Source organism: Plectropomus leopardus, chromosome 24, assembly GCF_026936395.1.
Source record: "Plectropomus leopardus strain MGB_pleo_1.0 chromosome 24, ASM2693639v1, whole genome shotgun sequence".
Taxonomy (NCBI): domain Eukaryota; kingdom Metazoa; phylum Chordata; class Actinopteri; order Perciformes; family Serranidae; genus Plectropomus; species Plectropomus leopardus.
In genome coordinates this window covers 18,211,054-18,236,239 of record NC_142199.1, presented here as the reverse complement: position 1 = coordinate 18,236,239, position 25,186 = coordinate 18,211,054, and the positions used below count along the sequence as shown (strand labels likewise).

At 40.6% G+C, this 25,186-nt stretch overlaps 6 non-coding genes across 6 annotated transcripts; all 6 read left to right on the top strand.

Annotated features, from left to right (window-relative positions):
- Positions 1-1,318: 1,318 nt before the first annotated feature.
- Positions 1,319-1,391, top strand: trnav-cac (transfer RNA valine (anticodon CAC)). Its single transcript has one exon. It is a non-coding gene; the product is annotated as a tRNA-Val (tRNA).
- A 245-nt stretch (positions 1,392-1,636) lies between these two features.
- On the top strand, positions 1,637-1,707 carry trnag-gcc (transfer RNA glycine (anticodon GCC)). Its single transcript has one exon. It is a non-coding gene; the product is annotated as a tRNA-Gly (tRNA).
- Positions 1,708-4,764: 3,057 nt separating this feature from the next.
- Positions 4,765-4,835, top strand: trnag-gcc (transfer RNA glycine (anticodon GCC)). Its single transcript has one exon. It is a non-coding gene; the product is annotated as a tRNA-Gly (tRNA).
- A 2,743-nt stretch (positions 4,836-7,578) lies between these two features.
- trnav-cac (transfer RNA valine (anticodon CAC)) lies at positions 7,579-7,651 on the top strand. Its single transcript has one exon. It is a non-coding gene; the product is annotated as a tRNA-Val (tRNA).
- A 245-nt stretch (positions 7,652-7,896) lies between these two features.
- Positions 7,897-7,967, top strand: trnag-gcc (transfer RNA glycine (anticodon GCC)). Its single transcript has one exon. It is a non-coding gene; the product is annotated as a tRNA-Gly (tRNA).
- A 6,571-nt stretch (positions 7,968-14,538) lies between these two features.
- LOC121940584 (U6 spliceosomal RNA) lies at positions 14,539-14,644 on the top strand. Its single transcript, XR_006105655.1, has one exon. It is a non-coding gene; the product is annotated as a U6 spliceosomal RNA (small nuclear RNA).
- Positions 14,645-25,186: the final 10,542 nt, after the last annotated feature.

Sequence of the window (25,186 nt, the reverse complement as noted above, 5' to 3'; positions counted from 1 at the left end):
GAGAGGGACAGTGTGAAGGCCGTCCTGTCCTATCTGCTGGCGTCCTATCTGCGCGTCCTCTCTGCGTGTCCTCTCTGCACGTCCTCTCTGCTGGAGTCGAGCCAACACTGACACCACGCAGCTTATCAGCTCTCTCTGCGCTCGCCACAAATTCACTTCTTTATCTCGTCATCATGGGAAACTTGAAGTCAACTCTGTCCTTTGGACGTGTCTCAACCCACTGAGGTTGTGATGTGTTCAGATTATTGAGAGACGTGCAGGGAGCAGCAGTGAGACGTGACAGAGACACATCCTGTGTGTTTGTATCTGCATCTGTGAGGGACAGAGAGAGTTGCATACATCAATATCATAAATATATTGAAAATAAAAAGAAAGACTTCAGTGTGGAGCTTCTTGGATTTTCACTTCATGTCTGTATTCAGGACAGACGTCTCCTTTCTAAAAAGAACGCTGATCGTTTGGCCACAATTTGAATTTTGATGGAAAAATAATCAATCAATTTCTTTTAGCCTGGATGGTGATGTGTGATGACCAACATATGCTCTCAGTGATTGTGATCGCAAGAAACCAACAGCTGTTCACCTGCTGCACCTCAGCTCAACTGATGTAGACATGGTCTACATCAGTGTTTTTGCCTCCTTCTTTCTACAATCAACAGTCGCCTCAGTGGTTCAGCAGATGTTGAGGAGGAGGTACTTCTCTGCAAGATTTATTCCCTCCCAAGTAAGAGTTATATGTGTTTGCAAGGCTCAGCCTGACCATGATTTTATTCATTTTCCCCGCACAAGGACAAGGCCCATCAATGCCTGACTGACGCCAACGGTGCAAGACGCATAGCCAAACCTAGGTCGACAAATGCTCACCAACGGTCCGACATTGAGCGTCGGACGACCGTGGGCTCGGTGTGTCAGGGCCCAAAGTGTGTCTTACCTATCAAGATGAATAGCCTAGACACGGGAACTGCAAGGAAATTTGGGCTGTTTTCTCCTACTGATTTTTTTAAAGCAATTATTTGCTACATAACAAACCTGACACTGCAGTTTCAGTCTTGCCAAAAGGTGTTGCACTGACCAGGAATCGAACCTGCCTCTACTGCGTGGAGGGCTGTTCCCTACAGACATCTCCTCGTTAGTATAGTGGTGAGTATCCCCGCCTGTCACGCTGGAGACCGGGGTTCAATTCTGACGGGGAGATTAGTTGCATTTTTCGAAAATGCTGCGTCGCCTCACCTCGTCTGTGTCACTTTCAGCACTTATTAACCAAGCATGAGCGACTAATATCTGATTGTCACTGTATGCAGCACAACAACTTCTGTGGCGTTTCGGTAGTGTAGTGGTTATCACGTTCGCCTCACACGCGAAAGGTCCCCGGTTCGAAACCAGGCGGAAACAAGGAGACATTTTCGTGATCATATCTCAAACATCACACGTTTCCTGACGCTGCATGACTAGCTGCTGTTGCTGGCAATGATCAAAAGATCTGCAACTTCCAACATGTCCCTAAACGTGGCCCTCAGGGGGAGTACAAGTGTGGTGGTGTGCTGTTTAGCGACAACCATCTGCTTGATTTTGGCCTGCATTTCCACCACAGGCAAACAAGCACGGAAACAACATGCCTTTATCAAACGACATGTATAGCATTGGTGGTTCAGTGGTAGAATTCTCGCCTGCCACGCGGGAGGCCCGGGTTGGATTCCCGGCTAATGCAAGAATTCTTTGCTCCAATGAAATTGTACTGAAGGGCCTTTTACGTGACCTCAAATTTGTCTTTCAATGGGCCATCTGGAAATGACTGTTACAGTGCTCTTGCTCGTTGCCACTTTTGCAGCCAATTCAGCAATGTTGTTGAGCCATTTGACATGGATGAGGTGAGGTGATGCAGCATGTTTGAAAAGGACTGTAACTTCCCCAATTTGTTCACATCAATGATCAACCCTCCGCACATACAAAGGTCTGCTTTGGAGTGCCACAAGGTTCGGTGCTTGGACCAATCCTTTTCACTTTATATATGCTTCCTCTAGGCAACGTAATTAGAAAACATTCCTTAAATTTCCATTGTTATGCTGATGATATGCAATTATATCTATCTATGAAACCAGATGAAACTGATCAGCTATCTAGGCTTCAAACATGTCTTAAGGATGTAAAAGCCTGGATGAGCCGTAATTTCCTGATGTTGAATTCAGACAAAACTGAAGTTATTGTCCTTTTCCAACAATGTAATTTCTCTAGATGGCATTACCTTGGCCTCTTGCACAACTGTAAGGAACCTCAGAGTTTTATTTGACCAGGATTTATCCTTTGCCTCCCATGTCAAACAAACTTCAAGGACGGCTTTCTTTCACTTGCGTAACATCGCAAAAATTAGACATATCCTGTCACAAACAGATGCTGAAAAATTAGTACATGCGTTTGTCACCTCTAGGTTCGATTACTGTAATTCCCTATTATTAGGTCTCTCCAACTGGTGCAGAACGCTGCTGCTCGTGTTTTAACGGGAAGCAAGAAAAGGGATCATATTTCTCCTGTTTTAGCTTCTTTGCACTGGCTCCCTGTGAAATCCAGGATTGAATTTAAAATCCTCCTCCTTACTTACAAAGCTCTAAATGGTCAGGCGCCGTCCTATCTGTCACAGCTCATAGTTCCTTACCAACCCTCAAGATCACTGCGCTCTGAAAATGCAGGGTTACTTGTGGTTCCCAAAATTTCCAAAAGTAGGTTAGGAACCAGAGCCTTCAGCTACCATGCTCCTCTCCTATGGAACCATCTTCCATTTTCGGTCAGGGAGGCAGACACTGTTTCAACTTTTAAGGGTAGACTTAAGACCTTCCTCTTTGATAAAGCTTATAATTAGGGCTGGCTCAGGCTGCCTGGACCAGCCCATAGTTAGGCTGACATAGGTTTAACCTGCCGGGGGACTTCCCCTGATACGCTGAGCTCCTTTCCTTCTCTCAATGCCGCCATCAGAAATCATGCATGTCTGTTAACTGCATTGCCATTTGCAAGCTTAGGGACACGGTCGAATGCCTCTGTGATAGCCATGTGGTACTCTCACTGCCTGGGGCTCGCGATTACAGAGCCTGGGTCTGTTGAACTGCACTACGCTAATCCTGTTGCCTCTTGGGAGCGTTCCTGCTCCCTTGTTTCCTAGTTTCCCTGGATCCTGGCCGTAACCTTGACTGTGCGTTGACCCCCTTGACCCTGCATTTTCAGAGTGCAGTGCTCTTTAAGGTTGATAGTGAGCTTTGAGCTGTGAAATATAAGACGGCGCCTGTCCATATAGAGCTTTGAAAGTAAGGAGAAGGATTTTTAATTCAATTCTGGATTTTACAGGAGGCCTGCGCAAAGAAGCTGAAACTGTAGAAATATGATTGCTTTTCTTGGTTCCCATTAGCACACGTGCAGCAACGTCCTGGACCAGTCGGAAAGACTTTAGAGACTTATTGAGGCAACCTGACAATAAGGAGGTACAGTAATCTAGCCTAGAAGTAACGAATGTGTGCACCAATTTTTAGGCAACTGTTTGAGACAGGATATGCCTTGTTTTTGCAATATTACACAAGTGAAAGAAAGCAGTCCTCCATAGGTGAGGGTAGGAACGAAGATCGATCGGCAAATCGAGAGCTTTGCCTTTCGGCTCAGCTCCCTCTTCCCCACGACAGATCGGTGCAGCATCTGCAGTAATGCGGACGCTCTGTCTGTCGATCTCCCGCTCCATCCATCCCTCACACTCGTGAACAAGACCCTGAGGTACTTAAACTCCTCCACTTGGGGCAGGACTTCGTCCCGATCCGGACGGGCATGCCACCCTTTTCCGACTGAGAACCATGGCCTTGGATTTGGAGGTGCTGATTCTCATCCCAGCCGCTTCACAACCCGGCTGCGAACCGATCCAGTGAGAGCTGAAGGTCACGGCCTGATGAAGCCAACAGGACCACATCAGAGCAGAGATCCAATGCTGAGGTCACCAAACCGAACCCCCTCAACACCCTGGCTGCGCCTAGAAATTCTGTCCATAAAAGTTATGAACAGAATCGGTGACAAAGGGCAGCCCTGGCGGAGTCCAACCCTCACCGGAAACAAGTTTGACTTACTGCCGGCAATGCAGACCAAGCTCTGGCACCAGTCATACAGGAAACGGACAGCCCGTATCAGGGAGTCCGAAACCCCGTATTCCCGGAGAACCCCCCCACAGGACTCACCGAGGGACACGGTCGAATGCCTTCTCCAAGTCCACAAAGCACATGTGGACTGGTTAGGCAAACGCCCACGCACCCTCAAGGACCGTGCCAAAGGTCCGTCGGGTTCAATTTCCGACGGGGAGATTAGTTGCATTTTTCGAAAATGCTGCGTCGCCTCACCTCGTCTGTGTCACTTTCAGCACTTATTAACCAAGCATGGGCGACTAATATCTGATTGTCACTGTATGCAGCACACCAACTTCCATAGTGTTTCCGTAGTGTAGTGGTTATCACGTTCGCCTCACGCTGAAAGGTCCCGGTTCGAAACCGGCGGAAACAAGGAGACATTTTCGTGATCATATCTCAAACATCACACGTTTCCTGACGCTGCATGACTAGCTGCTGTTGCTGGCAATGATCAAAAGATCTGCAACTTCCAACATGTCCCTAAACGTGGCCCTCAGGGGGAGTACAAGTGTGGTGGTGTGCTGTTTAGCGACAACCATCTGCTTGATTTTGGCCTGCATTTCCACCACAGGCAAACAAGCACGGAAACAACATGCCTTTATCAAACAACATGTATAGCATTGGTGGTTCAGTGGTAGAATTCTCGCCTGCCACGCGGGAGGCCCGGGTTCGATTCCCGGCTAATGCAAGAAGTCTTTGCTCCAATGAAATTGTACTGAAGGGCCTTTTACGTGACCTCAAATTTGTCTTTCAATGGGCCATCTGGAAATGACTGTTACAGTGCTCTTGCTCGTTGCCACTTTTGCAGCCAATTCAGCAATGTTGTTGAGCCATTTGACATGGATGAGGTGAGGTGATGCAGCATGTTTGAAAAGGACTGTAACTTCCCCAATTTGTTCACATCAATGATCAACCCTCCGCACATACAAAGGTCTGCTTTGGAGTGCCACAAGGTTCGGTGCTTGGACCAATCCTTTTCACTTTATATATGCTTCCTCTAGGCAACGTAATTAGAAAACATTCCTTAAATTTCCATTGTTATGCTGATGATATGCAATTATATCTATCTATGAAACCAGATGAAACTGATCAGCTATCTAGGCTTCAAACATGTCTTAAGGATGTAAAAGCCTGGATGAGCCGTAATTTCCTGATGTTGAATTCAGACAAAACTGAAGTTATTGTCCTTTTCCAACAATGTAATTTCTCTAGATGGCATTACCTTGGCCTCTTGCACAACTGTAAGGAACCTCAGAGTTTTATTTGACCAGGATTTATCCTTTGCCTCCCATATCAAACAAACTTCAAGGACGGCTTTCTTTCACTTGCGTAACATCGCAAAAATTAGACATATCCTGTCACAAACAGATGCTGAAAAATTAGTACATGCATTTGTCACCTCTAGGTTCGATTACTGTAATTCCCTATTATTAGGTCTCTCCAACTGGTGCAGAACGCTGCTGCTCGTGTTTTAACGGGAAGCAAGAAAAGGGATCATATTTCTCCTGTTTTAGCTTCTTTGCACTGGCTCCCTGTGAAATCCAGGATTGAATTTAAAATCCTCCTCCTTACTTACAAAGCTCTAAATGGTCAGGCGCCGTCCTATCTGTCACAGCTCATAGTTCCTTACCAACCCTCAAGATCACTGCGCTCTGAAAATGCAGGGTTACTTGTGGTTCCCAAAATTTCCAAAAGTAGGTTAGGAACCAGAGCCTTCAGCTACCATGCTCCTCTCCTATGGAACCATCTTCCATTTTCGGTCAGGGAGGCAGACACTGTTTCAACTTTTAAGGGTAGACTTAAGACCTTCCTCTTTGATAAAGCTTATAATTAGGGCTGGCTCAGCCTGCCTGGACCAGCCCATAGTTAGGCTGACATAGGTTTAACCTGCCGGGGACTTCCCTGATACGCTGAGCTCCTTTCCTTCTCTCAATGCCGCCATCAGAAATCATGCATGTCTGTTAACTGCATTGCCATTTGCAAGCTTAGGGACACGGTCGAATGCCTCTGTGATAGCCATGTGGTACTCTCACTGCCTGGGGCTCGCGATTACAGAGCCTGGGTCTGTTGAACTGCACTACGCTAATCCTGTTGCCTCTTGGGAGCGTTCCTGCTCCCTTGTTTCCTAGTTTCCCTGGATCCTGGCCGTAACCTTGACTGTGCGTTGACCCCCTTGACCCTGCATTTTCAGAGTGCAGTGCTCTTTAAGGTTGATAGTGAGCTTTGAGCTGTGAAATATAAGACGGCGCCTGTCCATATAGAGCTTTGAAAGTAAGGAGAAGGATTTTAATTCAATTCTGGATTTTACAGGAGGCCTGCGCAAAGAAGCTGAAACTGTAGAAATATGATTGCTTTTCTTGGTTCCCATTAGCACACGTGCAGCAACGTCCTGGACCAGTCGGAAAGACTTTAGAGACTTATTGAGGCAACCTGACAATAAGGAGGTACAGTAATCTAGCCTAGAAGTAACGAATGTGTGCACCAATTTTTAGGCAACTGTTTGAGACAGGATATGCCTTGTTTTTGCAATATTACACAAGTGAAAGAAAGCAGTCCTCCATAGGTGAGGGTAGGAACGAAGATCGATCGGCAAATCGAGAGCTTTGCCTTTCGGCTCAGCTCCCTCTTCCCCACGACAGATCGGTGCAGCATCTGCAGTAATGCGGACGCTCTGTCTGTCGATCTCCCGCTCCATCCATCCATCACACTCGTGAACAAGACCCTGAGGTACTTAAACTCCTCCACTTGGGGCAGGACTTCGTCCCCGATCCGGACGGGGCATGCCACCCTTTTCCGGCTGAGAACCATGGCCTTGGATTTGGAGGTGCTGATTCTCATCCCAGCCGCTTCACAACCCGGCTGCGAACCGATCCAGTGAGAGCTGAAGGTCACGGCCTGATGAAGCCAACAGGACCACATCAGAGCAGAGATCCAATGCTGAGGTCACCAAACCGAACCCCCTCAACACCCTGGCTGCGCCTAGAAATTCTGTCCATAAAAGTTATGAACAGAATCGGTGACAAAGGGCAGCCCTGGCGGAGTCCAACCCTCACCGGAAACAAGTTTGACTTACTGCCGGCAATGCAGACCAAGCTCTGGCACCAGTCATACAGGAAACGGACAGCCCGTATCAGGGAGTCCGAAACCCCGTATTCCCGGAGAACCCCCCCACAGGACTCACCGAGGGACACGGTCGAATGCCTTCTCCAAGTCCACAAAGCACATGTGGACTGGTTAGGCAAACGCCCACGCACCCTCAAGGACCGTGCCAAAGGTCCGTCGGGGTTCAATTCCCCGACGGGGAGATTAGTTGCATTTTTCGAAAATGCTGCGTCGCCTCACCTCGTCTGTGTCACTTTCAGCACTTATTAACCAAGCATGGGCGACTAATATCTGATTGTCACTGTATGCAGCACACCAACTTCCATAGTGTTTCCGTAGTGTAGTGGTTATCACGTTCGCCTCACACGCGAAAGGTCCCCGGTTCGAAACCGGGCGGAAACAAGGAGACATTTTCGTGATCATATCTCAAACATCACACGTTTCCTGACGCTGCATGACTAGCTGCTGTTGCTGGCAATGATCAAAAGATCTGCAACTTCCAACATGTCCCTAAACGTGGCCCTCAGGGGGAGTACAAGTGTGGTGGTGTGCTGTTTAGCGACAACCATCTGCTTGATTTTGGCCTGCATTTCCACCACAGGCAAACAAGCGCGGAAACAACATGCCTTTATCAAAAAACATGTATAGCATTGGTGGTTCAGTGGTAGAATTCTCGCCTGCCACGCGGGAGGCCCGGGTTCGATTCCCGGCCAATGCAAGAATACTTTGCGCCAATGAAATTGTACTGAAGGGCCTTTTACGTGAGCTCAAATTTGTCTTTCAACGGGCCATCTGGAAATGACTGTTACAGTGCTCTTGCTCGTTGCCACTTTTGCAGCCAATTCAGCAATGTTGTTGAGCCATTTGACAAGGATGAAGTGAGGTGATGCAGCATGTTTGAAAAGGACTGTAACTTCCCCATTGGGGAATTGAACCCCAGTCTCCTGCGTGACAGGCGGGGATACTGACCACTATACTAACAAGGAGATGTTCATGAGAAAGAGCCCTCTATGCAATACCGGTGGGTTCCATTCCTAGTCAGTGTACCTTGACTGAAACTGCAGTTTCAGAACCTGTCGTTACCAGCAGCTTAACCCCACTACTAAACGACCTCGGGGAATGTAAATATGGGCTGTCCCACATAGAAATTTATAAAATAATAAACGGAAGATGGTGCCATGGGTTAAGAAGGAAACGGAAATAAAGCAGGTTCAGAAACACTGCATTCTCCAGAGACAGAGACGTTGTCTCGAGGAAAGACTGATAAGAAACAGAATGAGAATTCAACAAAATAAATAAATAAATAAAAATAAAAACAGATAGCACCAATACGGTCAAGATGAAGCCGTAAAGTTTACAGTCAATACACAGTCACTACCGTATTCAGTCCATAAACGGGACAACGGCAGCATCCCATTTGTATTACCTGCTAGATGTGAAGCCTATTGCCACAAAAGTACAAACCGAGCCAACGGGCACAAGTGGGTTCCAGAATCAGTCATTCACTGGGGCCGAGGCCGGGTCCTTCTTGAGTCTCTTATTGACGAACTCCAGGGCCTGATCCGGGTCTTCAAATCTGTACGTCTGGCCGCTAGACATGGTGATGTGCAGAGTGGCAGGATACCGGAGGCCCAATTTGACGTCAGCACAGGCATGGAGCTCCCTCTTCACCTGGGCAAAAGCCGCCCTCCGCTTGGCCACAGTCGGTGTAAAGTCTGGGAAAATATACACCCTTTTCCCGTTGTATAACAGGGGGGAGCGTTGTCCAGCACGACGTAGGATAGCATTCCTCACTTGAAATTGTGTCACCCTGACGACCATCGGGCGCGGTGGTTCTCCCTCTTTTGGTTTGGTACGCAGTGTGCGATGGGCCCTATCGAGCCCGGGCGGCTCGTCGAGTCCCAGCAAGTCCATTAAAAGTTTAGCAATAAACTCTGTAGGTTGGGGACCCTCGGATCTCTCAGGCAGACCCACCAGTCGGATATTATGCCATCTAGAGCGTGCCTCCAGTTCCTCACATTTATTCCCCAGAGACTCCACTGCAGCAGATAGCTTAGTTATGGTCTCCTGCATGCTAGTTAGCTGGTCCGAATGCTCGTTAGCCGAGCGCTCCAAGTCGCTTATAGTGCCGCATTGCAAGGAGACTTTTTCTTGAAGCGGTTTGATAGCAGTCGCCACCGCCTTTTTAACTAGCTCTACAATAATAGATTCAAATTTTGCCACAATTTCAGTACGTTGGTCGTCCATCATTACCTTAATGCTACGTAGCAACTCTTCATTAGCACCCGGCCTCTCAGGTGACTCGGGCTCACATTGCGGCCTGCTTCGTCCGGACTTGGCAGACTCGTTTTTTGCCCGACCGCTCGACATTAATGTGGTTCTAATTCACAAAATGTAGGCCTCTTAAAAAACAATCGACCACCTCAAAGTTACCGAAAAACATGTCCTACATCGTTCGCGTCTCGACCACGCCCCCTCATCATCTACTACACTTAGATAAAGATGATTATTTAGATAATTTAGATGTTTTTCGCTGATATTTGGAAGTTTTCGGATTTTTTCGTAACGGAATAAACCGGGACGTACGAGATGGCATCTCCTCTTTTGGACATGTTGGGGACATTTCAGCTTCAACTGAGAGAAACTTTCGAGTTTATTCAGCTTCAGTCACATCTGAACAATGTGCAGTGGACAAAACACAGTTTCCATTTACAAAAGGACATTTTAATCGACAAATAATCAACGAAAAAAATCAATACGTTATCAGGGGTGTTCCAAAGAAGCAACAGATTCTCAAAAATGGACACTTTAAACTCTCAACATCTGTAAAAGCTGCACAGTTTACACGTCACTATCATGTATTAAAACCACTATCAACGCTTACAACATATTAACAAATAAACGTCATACATTTAAAAAAGACTATTTATACATTTGGAAAAATACTTTAAATAGATTTACAATTTTTAAAAAGAAGACTTTACAAAAATATTTAATGCAAATTAAAACAGAATTCATACATTTGCAAAGATATCTATATATAAAGACTACAAATAAAAAGGACTTTTGACAAATGAAAAAAAATGCTTTATACTAATAAAAAATGCTTTTTACATTAGCAAAGGTACATACAAATAAAGAATTTGAACAACTAAAAAATATTAACAGAAATAAAAAACACTTTTATTAAAAGAAAAGTCTTTTTAGTTAAAAAACATATTACTGAGAAAGACCTTATAACAATAATAAAATATTATATACAAATATTTTAAAAAGTCTTAATTCAAATAAACAAGACCTTATCCAAATAAAAAAGACCAAAAATAAAAAAGCCTTCACAAAAATAAAAAAGGTCTTATTACAAATACAAAAAACTTTATGCAAATAAAAAAATAATAGGTCTTTATAAAAATAAAGACTTTATATTAAAGCTTGTCACAAAGCGACACTTTCTGATGAGTTAGGATCTGTTTACTTATTGATCTTAATTTGTCTTAATATGTATTTTAAACTAAATTCCAACTTTTTTTACCTGATATAATAATTATAGCTGAAGTGCTAGACTGAAATGTTTTTCACTCAAGAAATATGTCAGCAGTAAGCAGGAAAGTGCGCAGGAGTTTCTCACTTTGTCTTAAGATTGCTCCTTTGTCTTCTTTTAAAATGATTTTCAACTTTTTATAATTTAATTATTTAAAAAAAACAATAACTTCCAATAATCTCTGTCTCCCCCTTTAAAACATTTTTAAAGATATTAATTTCCTATCATCTATCTCCCTCTTTAAAAATATTTTAAAACTATTTTTAAAAATTAATATTAAATTCCATTTACCCTCTTTCCCTTTTATGAAAAATAATTGAACTTTTTTTAAAAAAAAATCATTAACTTCCAATAATCTATCTCCCTCTTTAATAATATTTTAAAACTATTTTTAAAAATTAATATTTAAGTCCATTTATCTCTTTCCCTTTAAGAAAATAATTTCACTATTTTGAAAAAAAAATATTAACTTCCAATCATCTTCCTCTGACTCTTCCAAAAATATGTTGAACTATTTGTTGATTATTATTAAATTCCAATAATCTCTTTCCCTTCTATAAAAAAAAAACCAATTGAACTTTTTAAAAAAAATCATTAACTTCCAATAATCTTTCTCCCTCTCTAAAAATATTTTTTAAAAATTATTATTAAATTAAATTAATCTTTCCCTTTAAGAAAATAATTTCACTATTTTTTAAAAATATTAACTTCCAATCATCTCCCCCTGACTCTTCCAAAAATATGTTGAACTATTGGATGATTATTATTAAAAAAAAAAAATTGAACTTTTTTAAAAGAATATTTTTAACATTTAATCATCTCCCTTCTTTAAAAAAAAATCAACCTTTTTATTATCAACTTCGAATCTCAAAAATATTTTTCAGCTATGTTTTGAATTATTATTAACTTCCAATCATCTCTCTCTTCTTCTTTAAAATATTTTTAAACTTTTAAAATTAACTTCTAATGATGTTTTCCTTTAATAAAAAAAAAAAAAAAAAAAAAAAGGTTTAACGTTTTAAAAACGATTTATTTCTCCTTCCTAAAACTCATTTTCAGGAGCAACAATGCGCCTTTAAATGACTTTTACGTCATTTTTTTTATTCTCATTTATTGACTCGCGCTGCTTTGTGTCGTCATTGGAATGTTTGCTGCATGACGTCATGACGCAGCGGGCCCTGTGATTGGCTGACCGCTGATCAACGGCTGATGATCGACAGGTGCTTCTCATCGAGCGCGAGTGTGAGTGAGCGTGCAGCCTTCCGCCGCCGGACACACACCGTGACGGTAAGATCATGAAATATCAGCTACAATCATCAAATACACAATTCAGTTTAGCTGCATCGCGATTTGAACGACGTGTTGTGGACGCTGAGTGAAAACTGGAGCAGCAGGCGGATCCCTGACACTCTCAGAGGGACAGTGTCCTCAAAATCTGTCCTGAAATCACACAGGGAACACGGAGAAGACAGTGTTTGAGTCCTAACTTTGACATTTCAGGACAGATTTTAAGGACACAGTTTCTCTCCGTGAAGCTGAACATGAACATGGTGTTTTCTAAATAAGTTATTGTATGAAAATTGGTAAAAAAATAATAAGTTTAAATGAAGTTTAGGACCAAAAAAGGCGTTTAACCCGACGGTCAACGAGAATAATGAATACTTTTTTTTGATCTTTAGGGGTTAAATTTTGGTTTGTTAAAGTCGCTCTGATAAAGAATTATCACAAGCAGAAATAAGTACCAGCACAAATGTATATAAATGTTAAAATAAAAATGCAATAAGAGTAAACAGTTAGTACAAAAATGTAAATAATTCATTCATATATAATAAGTTGAGTATGTACATTTGTAAAATTATAGATGAAAAGAAATACAGTAATAGACAATAAGCACTAGTATGATATTATTTAAATTATTTTAAAATGTATTACTATTTTATGAATGGATTCATGTTTGTGTGTGTGCTGAAAACATAATTTTTTGTGTAAAGAAATACAGTAATACACAGTAAGCACTAGTATGCGATTATTTACAAATGTATGAAGATTTTATTAATGGATTCATGTTGTTTTTGTGTGTGTATTTTTGTGCTGTAAATTTATTGATCATATGTAAAAAATGTATAATTTTACAGAATAATTCTATTTTTTCATAGATTTTTTTCAGGCCTTGTTTTTTTTTTTTTTTAACACTTTCCTGTGAGGTGTGTGTTGTTCTTGTGACACTATTCTATTCATTTGTTATAATAATTAATAATTACTTCAAACTTTAAATTATTTTTTATTTTTAAGCAGTCAGTTCTTTCTCTGTGGTCTTTCATATTGTTGTATGTGTAATTTCAGGCTGACACCTGCTGGTGAGTCAGTGGAACTGCACGGGAATTTTGACAAATGTAAACAGGAAGTAGGACAAACCACAGGAAGTTTTTATGTATGTGAAATTATTTCAGATATGATACTGAAACGATCATTTTTCAGAGTTTTAAAATGAACCGTAGTTTAAAACAGAAAAAATATCAATTAAAAAAAAATTAAAAAAAGCAGATTTCATGATAAAATCAACTGGAACTTGTTTAATTCTGAACCGATTTTCACACACAGAAAAAAATAGATATGTTTATTTGCGGATCTTGACCTCCCCAATTTGGCACCCACCAATCAGGCGTCTACATTCATATATCTATCATTTTTTGAAAAAGCCATTAAAATGTGTAAATAACAATACAGATTTTTACTTAATTAAAAAATAATACGTTAAAATAGACAACACAAGTAAATTAACAAAATAAAAGATGGATTATTTATATATATATATACACTGTGTATATATATATGTGTGTGTATATAGTATATATAAGAAAGTTTATTCCGTTTAATCAAATCAGTTTAGCTGCAACACAAACGTCATTATACAGACATGAATGAAGCTGCAGGACAGGACGCCATGTCTCTGTCCCCTTGTGTGTTTCTGTCCTCCATGTCTCCGTCTTTGTGTTTGTCCTCCATGTCTTTGTCCTTGTACGTTTCTGTCCTTCATGTCTCTGTTTCCTCGTGCGTTTTGTGTCCTTCGTGTCTCTGTCCTCTGTGTCTCAGCAGCTCCAGGAGTGGACGCTGCAGCTCCACATGAAGTCTATGAGTCGAGGACGTCGCCGCTTCCGTGTTTGTCTGAAGTCACACCGTCTGTCTTGAGCTGAGGACGTCGCCGCTTCCGTGTTTGTCTGAAGTCAAACCGTCTGTCCTGAGCTGAGGACGTCGCCGCTTCCGTGTTTGTCTGAGTGAAAGACTAGATCTCGTGTCTCAGCCTGTGTGTCCCCCTCCCCCGTCCCTCTCTGTCTCTGTTTTTTCCCCTCGGCCACCTCTTTGTACCCCTCCCCCGTCCCTCTGTGTGTGTCCTCAGGGGGGGATGTCGGGGGAGGGGGGCTGTAAGTTGATCTTTTTGTTTTCTCGCCCACAGCTCACCAATCCCCGCTCTCTGACGTCAAGGCTCTTTGAATATTTTCCCAGCAGCCCCCTGGTTCCTGAGCGTCTTGAAAAATGAAAAGTGGATCAAAGCGGGTCAAAGCAGGTCAGTACCCCCCTAGATCTCCCAGCACACACTCCATACCTCTCTACACTCTTATAAATGCTGTTTTACAGCTGTTTAAGCAGAGTTTTACTCCATTAAAGCTTGATTTCCTCCACCACCGTCACATTAGCTTTCCCCTCACTCAGACCTGGTTAAATTCCAAACCGAGCCCTGAGTACTATCGTGTAACTCCGGTTGCACATATACTAAAATTGGAACGATACAGAGAAGATTAGCATGGCCCCTGCGCAAGGATGACACGCAAATTCGTGAAGCGTTCCTTATTTTTAACCCTAAATAAGTTTTTTAAAAATGGGAACGTGCATGCTGAAATTGAAATATAATTCAAATTGGACCAAAAATTTACTTAAATTGGAAAATAATTACTAAAATTGGAACAACAAATAAGTTCAAATCGGAACATCATTACTTAATTTCGAACATCATTGCTAAATTTGGAACAGCATTACTTCATTTGGAACAAAATATTTTTAAATTGTAATGTCATTACTAAAATTGGAACAACAAATATACTAAATGTGGAACATCATCACTAAATTTGGAACATCATTACTTAATTTGGAACATCATTACTAAATTTGGAACATCATTACTTAATTTCGAACATCATTACTAAATTTGGAACATCATTACTTAATTTCGAACATCATTACTAAATTTGGAACATCATTACTTAATTTGGAACAAAAATATTTTTAAATCGTAACATCATTACTAAAATTGGAACAACAAATATACTAAATTTGGAACGTCATTATTAAATTTGGAACATCATTACTTAATTTCGAACATCATTACTAAATTTGGAACAAAAATATTTTTAAATCGTAACATCATTACTAAAATTGGAACAACAAATATACTAACTTTGGAACATCATTACTAAATTTGGAACATCATTACTTAATTTCCAACATCATTACTAAATTTGGAACATCATTACTAAATTTGGAACAAAAGCACTGAAACTGAAGTAAAAATGTACTTTAGTTGTGTGATTGGTTCCACTGCTGAAACAAATAAAGTCAGGCTCCTCAGATGATGGAGATGAGCAGTGGATAATGGAGGTAGCTGCTGCTGAGCAGGAGGTAGCTGCTGCTGCTGCTGAATGGGAGGTTGCTGCTGCTGCTGCTGAATGGGAGTTAACTGCTACTGCTGTGTAACGGGAGGTAGCTGCTACTGCTGCTGAGTGGGAGATGGCTGCTACTGCTGCAAAATGGGAGGTAGCTGTCATACTGTCGTAGCAGGTGGATCTTCTCTGTTTGGTTCCAGGTTTAGTATCTGTATCTGGAAATTCAGAAGGCTCTGAGTGAGGGGAACCCTCTGAGAGGAACTGTGTCCTTAAAATCTGTCCTAAAATGTCAAAGTTAGGACTCAAACACAACCTTGTCTGTGTTCCAGTTTTATTTCGTGTCCCCCTCTCCAAACAGAAAAGCAACATGTGCACTAAAACTGGAACAACAGCGAGAAGATTGTGTTGTGTGAATTTATGAATGGATTCATGTTTGTGTGTGTGTTTGTGCTGTCAAATATAATACTTATATGTAAAAAATGTATATTTTTCCAGAATTATTATGATTTTTAAGATCATTTTTTTTCAGGTCAGTTGCTTTTTTGGTAATACTTTCCTGTTGGTGTGTGTGTGTGTGTGTGTGTGTTTTTGTTTTTGTGATATAATTATTATAGTTATTGTAATGTGGGAGGTAGCTGCTGCTGCTGAAATGGAAGTAGCTGCTGCTGCTGCTGAAAGGGAGGTAGCTGCTACTGCTGCTGAGTGGGAGGTAGCTGCTGCTGAGCAGAAGGTAGCTGCTGCCACTGCTGAGCAGAAGGTAGCTGCTGCTGCTGCTGAATGGGAGGTAGCTGCTGCTGCTGCTGCTGAGCGGGAGGTAGCTGCTACTGCTGCTGAGCGGGAGGTAGCTGCTACCGCTGCTGAGGTGTATCAGAGGTGGACCAGCAGCTTCTGCCTCTTCCCACAGTGAATGAATAATGTTCTATTTTGAACTTAATCTTATGCTTCGTAATGTTCATAAAGTCTTTGTAATGTGGTTTCAGTCTCAGACTGTTCGATGATCATGTGTCAAAAACAGCTCCAACAAGTTGTCGTTTTTATGCCAATTTTTTTATTTTTGTTTTTTAAATTTGTGACACAGTTTCAAATATACATACTTATTTTTCTAATACCTAGAATTGTACTGCAGATATAGTAAATTTTACAGGATAATTACATGTATTTTATATTGTGTCTTTGACACAAATTTAAATTTTCTCCATTTGTTTGTGAAATATTGCGTTTAGGAGAACAGGACGAATGAACAACCTGAAAGTCTGATGTCAAAGGCATAAAAACAAGCCATGCAGTTTCCTTATTGAACTGAACTGAATCCTCCAAAACCTGCATCAACAGCAGTTCACTGCGTTCAGATGCCTTTCACAGGTATTTCAACCATAAAAACGTGAGCAGTTTGTTTTCTTTCAAAAACACGGCAATTAACATTTTGGTAAGAAATGTACCACAAAAGAGAAAAAGAGGGAGAGACAATTATTAGAATTTAAAAACAAAAATTAATTTAAAATTAGATCTAGGGGAAAAGGTTTACTTTTGTTGTTGCAAATTTGCAAAAAAAAGAGTCTTTCTCTGAGTTTATAAAGTTTGACATTTGTGAAAAAAATCACTAATTTCTGAGAAAAATTTAAATTTCTTGGATTAAAATGGAAAATTTGTAAAAAAAAAGGTTATACTCTGAGTTTGTAAGGTCGCAAATTTCTTTCACAAATTTTGAGAAAAAAAAGTTAGCTTTTCTCTGAGTTGATCCCCAAAAAACAGAAAAAAATCAATTTTTCTGACTTTTTTTCCTCACTAATTTGCGACTTTATAAACTCAGAAAAATTGACTTTTTGCTCAAAAAGTTGTGACATTCATCTCAGGAGTTCTACGATTTTTTCAAGATATTGTGCTCTTTTTGTCCCCCAAAAGGAGGACCCCAATATACTGCCGTAGCAGGTGGATCTTCTCTGTTTGGTTCCAGTTTTAGTATCTGTGCAGCCGGAGCTGCTCGACAGAGCAATGATCAATGATCAATGATCCTCAGGGGTTAAATTTTGGTTTGTTACAGTCACTCAATCACTGATAGAGAATTATCACAAGCAGAAATAAGTACCAGCACAAATGTATGTAAATATAAATGTTAAAGTAAAAAGTAATAGTAAGTAAAAAAAAATGTAAATAATTCATTAATGTATAATAAGTTGAGTACGTACATTTGTAAAATTAAAGATGTAAAGAAATACAGTAATAGACAATAAGCACTAATATGCTATTATTTAAATTATTTACAACTTTAGAATTTAGAATGAATGAATTCATGTCTGTGTATGTGTGCTGAAAATATAATAATTATATGTGAAAAAAAATTACACTTTTTTAAAACTAATTTTTACTTTACTAAGTTTTACAGAATTATTATAATTTTAAAGAGATTTTTGTGATATAAATATTATAATTATATGTTAAAAATTACTTTTACAGATTTTTTTTTGATTTTCAAGCAGTAAGTTCCTTGTTTTTTGTTCTTTTTTAAACTTTAACATTTGTGTGTGTGTCTTGTTTTTTGTGCTATAATTATCATAACCGTATTTTTAAAATCAAGTCTACAGATTGATATTTTTAAGCATTTTTTCAGGTTGAGTTTTCTTTTTCCCTTGTGTGTGTGCGTGCATTTGTGAATCCATATAACAGGGAACCTCCATGTTGTTACACATTCACCAACAGGGGACGTTTTTTAAGGTCCCCACTTGGTCATGCAGTAAATCATCCTAAAATGATGTGTTAAGGCCTCTGGTTAAATTTTTCAATATTTGCCAAGAGGGGACCTAAATGTGTGTGTGAATATCCATATTCAGCTCTGTCCCTGCTGGTTGGAGCAGGTATTTGAACGACCTCTTCACACACATCATTTTTAACACTCCTCTTCAGGGTGAACGGCTTGCAGTCCCCAGCAGCCTTTCAGACTGTAGATGGCCCATTAAACAGCCTTCAGTAACGTTAATGTGGATGACATGGAGGTCATAGAATGTATCAAATATGATACAAATGGCTTTATAGGGTTAATGATGAATGATAATAAAACCTCTCCTGAAACATGATTTTTTTAAATCATTTTTTGTTTTAAAATACAAAGGTTAGCTTTAGGTGATATCTTAACTTTTAAGCTCCATACAGTTTTAAAATAAAGGGTTATCCAGAAGGCAGGAGAGAAATTAGTATTTTAGAGTCTAAAACAAAAAAAGAAGACTATGACCCAAGCAGAATAAAATCCTAAATAAAAAGGTCAGCAGTAAGACTGTTTCTTTTTAGGTTTAATTATATAAAATGATGTAACATCAGACTTTTAAACCTTTAAAGACCTTTAAAGTTGTTCAGTCCCTGACCATACTTACCTCACAAGCACTCATTAGTTTTTCTATATATACAGTCGTCTTCAAAATTACTCATACCCTTGCTAATTCTTGTGATTTTTTCATCTAGTGATGAAATCAATGGATGTTTTCAAATTTGTGTATCAGTTATATGTGACCAACAATTGAACGAATGACAACAATACAAAATTCAAAAAAATATTTATTTCTGGGGTATTTTATTAATGGAGTCCCAAAAAATGCCATGTTCAAAATTATTCATACCCCTGACAATATTTGATTTTTTGATTTTCAAAAATCAACTTTAAATAACAATCGAACATTCGTTACGAGGCTTCGTGAGAAGTGTGCAATATCTCGTGATATTTAGGTAAACTAGAACCTCTGAGACTGTGGCCGAATGTTTCCTCTGTGACATCACACTCACATCAAAGACAGATGACATCACCATACATTCCGAGTTCCGGAACTTTCAGCTGCTTGAGATTGTTTCTGCTCAGTTGGTTGTGAATAGAATGACATGAAAAGTGTATAATACCCGGATCTACTGACCCATAGAGTGTGCGTAGAAGTGATGAACGACAGCCGAACACGGCTGAGTGCGACCGACTGTACCCGAGCACTAACGCTGACTCACTGGCTCGCTCCAGGTTCGCTCACAGAAATGGCACACGAGTGCACGAAGTGAGCAGCGCTTTCGTTCACGCGTATTCCTCTCGTAGTCTGCTCGTAGTGGGTTAGATTATTAACAACAGCAGCTAATCAGCGATATAATGACAGCGGTGCTGGTCAGTTTTTATATTTAATTGATAATCAGCCATTAAGTACTAGCTTTACGTCTGATGTATTACTAATGTCTGTGCAGCGGAGGTAAGTAAACATTGATATTAAAGCTTTATATTGCAAAGTTGAATTGCAGTTGGGCTATTATTATGTAATATTACGCTTTATGGGTTGGATGAATGTTAATTATTGTAAACCCACACAAACGCTTTAGCATTTGTGTACATTGAATTGTGATATATGTCATGGATGTATTAAATATAAACAGACTCTTTAACCGACCAGCTGGCTGTATTTTCTTGTCATAGGTCTTTGACATGATTGATTACAAGATAACACGATCGTCGTGATTCCTCATGGCCGTTATAGATACCAGACAGTTAGTGCCTAGGATGTAATTAAACTATCCGGTTGTGTGCTGTACATTTGAAATGTTTTGGAGTGGAATTATTTAGTTCAAGACCGTGTAGTAATGATAAATTAATATAAATGTCAGTGAAATAATTCTTTTGTATGCTTGGAAAATGGTAGAAAGTTCTACCTGTTAAAAAAGTATATTTTTTATTTGGGTTGCATGAAATGGAAATATTTAAGTATCTAAAAATGGTTCATAGGTATAGTACACATTAAGAATTTGCGATAATAACTTCCAAAACAAGTATAGTATTTAAAAGGGAAATAAACAGGCTTTCCAACAGTAAAAGATTTATTGCCAAGGAACATTACTACAACAAAGAAATAACCAACCAAACACAAATTTCCTTACTTTTTGTGTTTAGTTTATGTAAGTATGTACAAGTGTGGATGTGTAAATGTGTGTGTTTGTGTGTGGGAGAGAGAGACAAAAAGAACAGAACAATAACAGAGGCTACAACAAGACGCCAGGTCCAAGATGCTGGATCAAAGATGGCTGCAGAGCGAGGAAGGTCTTAGCTGACCATGTGGTTGGTCAAAGGAACAAAGAAAAGCAGGAGCTTTATGTTCCCTCTCTGTGCTTCTGCTGAGAGCCAATTTATAAGTGTTGGATCTAATATGTAAATAAGGTGCTTTGGATAGTAAAAGGGGAATTAAGATGCATGCGAAACCCTGTCTGTGTGAGGCATAAACAAACTAAATTTAAACCAGCCCAGTTCTGTAAAATCATTTCAGTTCATCAGTAATGTGTGTTTGAAGATACGACAGCCTTACTGGCAGAGATGACTTGATAAAGAGCTGGATGTGCCAAAGTTTCCGCTGATGAAGAGATAAAGAAGTCACGTTGTTGGGACCGCAGAGAGACGCTGGTGATGAGGGTTGAGTTTGTGAGGTGTCAGTGTTTGACGGACTCTCAGACGGAGACCTCGGAGCAGAATGGCTGCAGTCACAGAGCTCTGGTTCCTGCTGTTTGCTCTCATCAACAACATTCATGCACAAGAACTCATCAGCATCAAGAAGGAACGGGACTCTTACACCTTCGAGCTCCCCGAGGAGGCCGACTCCTGCCTGATCTCCAGGTCTGTTGGTGAGGAGAAGCTCGTCCTGTGGAACACCTCTGACCTCTGGTCCCACAACTCCACAGCACCTGAAGACCTGAAACAACGACTCTCAGTCATCAGCACAAACAATATCTCTTCTTACAAGATCCACAGCCTGACCCACTCAGACTCCGGCCTGTACCGAGAGGAGTGTTGGACCGACGGCAGAGTCACACATGACAAGAACAGATCTGTCATCGTCTGCAGTGACGTGGATCAAGAAGGAAAATATTCAGTGACTCATGGAGGAACAGAGGTTCTGTCATGTAACAGAGTGGTTGGCAATCTGAACGTCCTATGGCTCAAACGTGACTTTGGATTTAAACAGGAAATATGGAGCAGAGTTTTTGGGGACAATGAGACATCAGTGATGGACGATGTTGGAGGAAGATACCAACTGAATAAAAACACATCAGCTCTTCACGTGTTTAATTTCACAACAACAGCTAAGACAGAGTTCAGCTGTCTGCTGATGGAGCAGCAGCAGTGTGTCAGCAGTGACTCTGTAGAGTTAGAGGTGTTCACAGAGGCGATCTATCGCTCAGTGGGAGAGACGGCCGTGTTACCGTGCGCTCTCACTGATTTCAGTGATGACCAGCCCCCACGCTGGGCTGTAAATACCATAGAACAACCAAACCAGACTGTGGACCAAAACTACTCTCTGGTGGTTTCATCACTGACGTTAAACCACTCAGGTGAGTACGTCTGTAAAACTCCTGTCAGTGAGAAAAAGTACTATCTGGTGGTGTGTCTTAACTTTGGTCCTCCTGATGTAGAGCTCTTCTCAGAGGGAGAAAACGTCAATCTCGGATGTAAAGATCGGGAAAGGGGTCGGTGGGTTGAATGGTTCATCATGTTGAACCGAACAGAAGGCAGAGCTGTTAATATATGGTCTTTAAGGGGGATGAGTAGAATAAGGTACGGTGAAGGTGGTTCTTTGGTTATCGCTAATGTCTCACTGAGAGACACAGGAGAGTATTGGTGTGCAGTTGTGGATGAACATTTGCAGTGTCTGTCAACAAGCAAAACAGTGTTACAGTACAGAGATCCGTTTGGGGTTCACTCCACCTTCTACAAAGTGAGATGGTCAGTGCTCAGCCTTCTGCTGCTGACGCTCTGTGTCATCGTGGTCGCTGTGAACCGGAGGACCAGGACCAGCTATCACTGAAATGACCTAAAAACACCTAAAATCTTCAAAAACTGGCAAATTAGTGGTTATGTAAAAATGATGTTTAACGATGCTGAAATAAAAAGAGTGCATGAAAATCAAATATCAGGACAAAACCGGACAAACATACAGAGCATGTGTGTCTGTCACAGGTGGAACAGTTGTTACAAATTAAAACTGTTAAGTTCACGATGAAAATTAAAATAAAATGTTTAAAAAATGTGGTTTTTAAATATACAGCTGGGATATGGTTTTCTTTGAATGAAATGTTTCAGAATTTTGATTCTATTCTTTTTCTTTTATGAATTCTGTTTTTGTTTTTACATTTTTTTTGTGTTAATAGTTATGTTTAGTAGAAAATGAGTTCTTCATGTGAATACATTCAGTAAAAAGGGAAGCTACAATCAGCTATAATCGTTTCTCAGCTCAGAAGTCGACCTTTGACCTGACAGCGTGCAGATATATCTGTATATATTGTACATTTTGTGTGCATATTTTCTTTGTGCTGTTGTGGGTCCGTGTGACGGACTTTTATCTTGTTTTATTGAACTGATGTTTGATTTGAAATCAGATGATGATGTGATTTTTTTAATTTCATTTGAAGGAGTGTAAGTTGTTTTTCATGACATCATTTTTATGTGATTGTTATTATACTCTAAATCTATATCAACCAGTAATCAATCGTCTCTATAATAAAGCTGAAATAGAAACAATCAAAGTCGGTCTCCACTTTTTACTGTTTGGATCGTGTTTTTTGGTTTTAATGATAATAAGCAACAAATCTGTTGTAAATTGAATGCATGGATCTTTTTTTTAAACATGTAAAACAAACAAAGCAAAGAAGAGATTTTAACCCTCTGAACACTGAGCTGTTTCTCCAAGTTTTGGTTCGTATATCCTCACCTTTTTCTTTTCAGCACAGCCTGGGCTATCGGGATATTTAGGCTGCAGTGACGTAACTTGAATGTACATATAGTTAAGAGACCATAAAGACAAAACAAAAACAAAACAGAAATCTAATTTTACAAATCTTTAGTGATAAATCGCACAAATTTTCACAAATATTATGTACAAGCAAACACACACAAACTAAACTTTCTACACACAATTCAGAAAACTATTTACAAAAATGAATTATTTAGACAGCCCTGTGAAGAAAGTCAAATTATGACACAGAGGGAACAATTTACAGGGAGTGAAGGAAAAAAAACAACAAAGCAAAAGCAACAATTAACAATGAACTATTTACTTTTTTTTTTAAAAAAAAAAAAAAAAAGCTTTTTCGGGGTGTTCCAGTCAACCCCGCATCTTAGCGTTAGCTGATCAGAGGAATTCACAGCTGGCTCTGATGTGGGACTTTTGTTGCATAAAGCCGACTGGGAGAGCCTTGTCTTTGTTGACCTTGTCCAAGGGGCCGTGTAACTAGTTAACATGCCGCAGTCTTATTTGTTATGAGAAATAACCAGACAAATCGCTTCAAATCGAGAAAGAGCTATCATTCTGTGGATCTTTTCCGGGTTCCGGGTGAGGTTTCCCGTGTTGAGTCAAATTTAGCCGCAGGCTCCACTCCTGGTGGTCCCCTTCCGTCAATTCCTTTAAGTTTCAGCTTTGCAACCATACTCCCCCCGGAACCCAAAGACTTTGTTTTCCGGACGCTGTTCCGATGGGTCATGGGAATAACGCTGCCAGATCGCTAGTTGGCATCGTTTATGTTCGGAACTACGATGGTGTCCGATCATCTTCAAACCTCCAACTTTTTTGATAAATGAAAACATTCTTAGCAAATGCTTTCGCTATCAAAAAATTTCACCTCTAGCCAACAATACGAATACCCCTGGCCGTCCCTCTTAATCACAGTCCCAATTCAGAGAGAAAACCCACAAAATAGATCCGGAGTCCTATTCTATTCCTAGCTGCGGTATTCAGGCGACCAGGCCTGATTTGAATACTCTAAAAGTAAATGCTTGGACCCCAGGGGACACTCAGCTAAGAGCATCAAGGGGGCGCAAAGTGGTAGGGGCAAGTTTTTTTTTCCGTCAGACTCTTTGGTCTGGCCTCTCCACAGAAGACATTCAAAGACACTCCAATAGAGCAGAGCATACTCCTGTTTGTGAAGTCAGGAGTATGCTCTGTTCTGTTGGAACATCTTTGAAAGTCTGGATCACTGAGGCACACAAGCCCCAGCAACACGACAAGGCAGAGTCCATGCCGGGATGTTCTACGGATGTAGATACAAACACGCACGATGTGTCTCTGTCACGTCTCACTGCTGAAAGTTTCCCTTGATGATGAGATAAAGACATGAGGATGTGGTGAGCGCAGAGAGAGCTGATAAGCTGAGTGGTGTCAGTGTTTGCTCGACTCCAGCAGAGAGGACATGCAGAGTGGATAGGACGACATTCACACTGTCCTTTTCTGTCCCCACAGTTACTGCGGGGAATATCTTTCAGACATAGTGCAGCTCCACACATCCATCTCATGCCATGACATCTGAGGGAAAAATGCAACTCTGAGCTGGACACAAACACACTGGCCAGCTGCATTGTGGGTAGTAGTGGACAAGGTACTCTATTCGTTGAGTGAGAGTATAGATACTCCTGGCCAAATGTTAATCCAAGTGAAAGTTATTGAGTTATTACTTGAGTTAAAGTACAAGTAAAGTCAAGTCAAGTCAATTTTATTTATAGAGCCCATTATCACAAAACCCTCTGCCCTTAGACCCTCACATCACCCAAGGAAAAACTCCTGAAAAAAGAACCCCTGTAACGGGGAAAAAAAGGGAAGAAACCTCAGGAAGAGCAGCATAGGATGATGAGTGCATGAGTCTCATGCATATATTGATACGGAGGTGTCCAAAGGTATGACCGCAGCATCGAGCAACCGGGACTAAGAGCACGATCAGGGCGGCGGGGGTACAGAATCAGTGCAG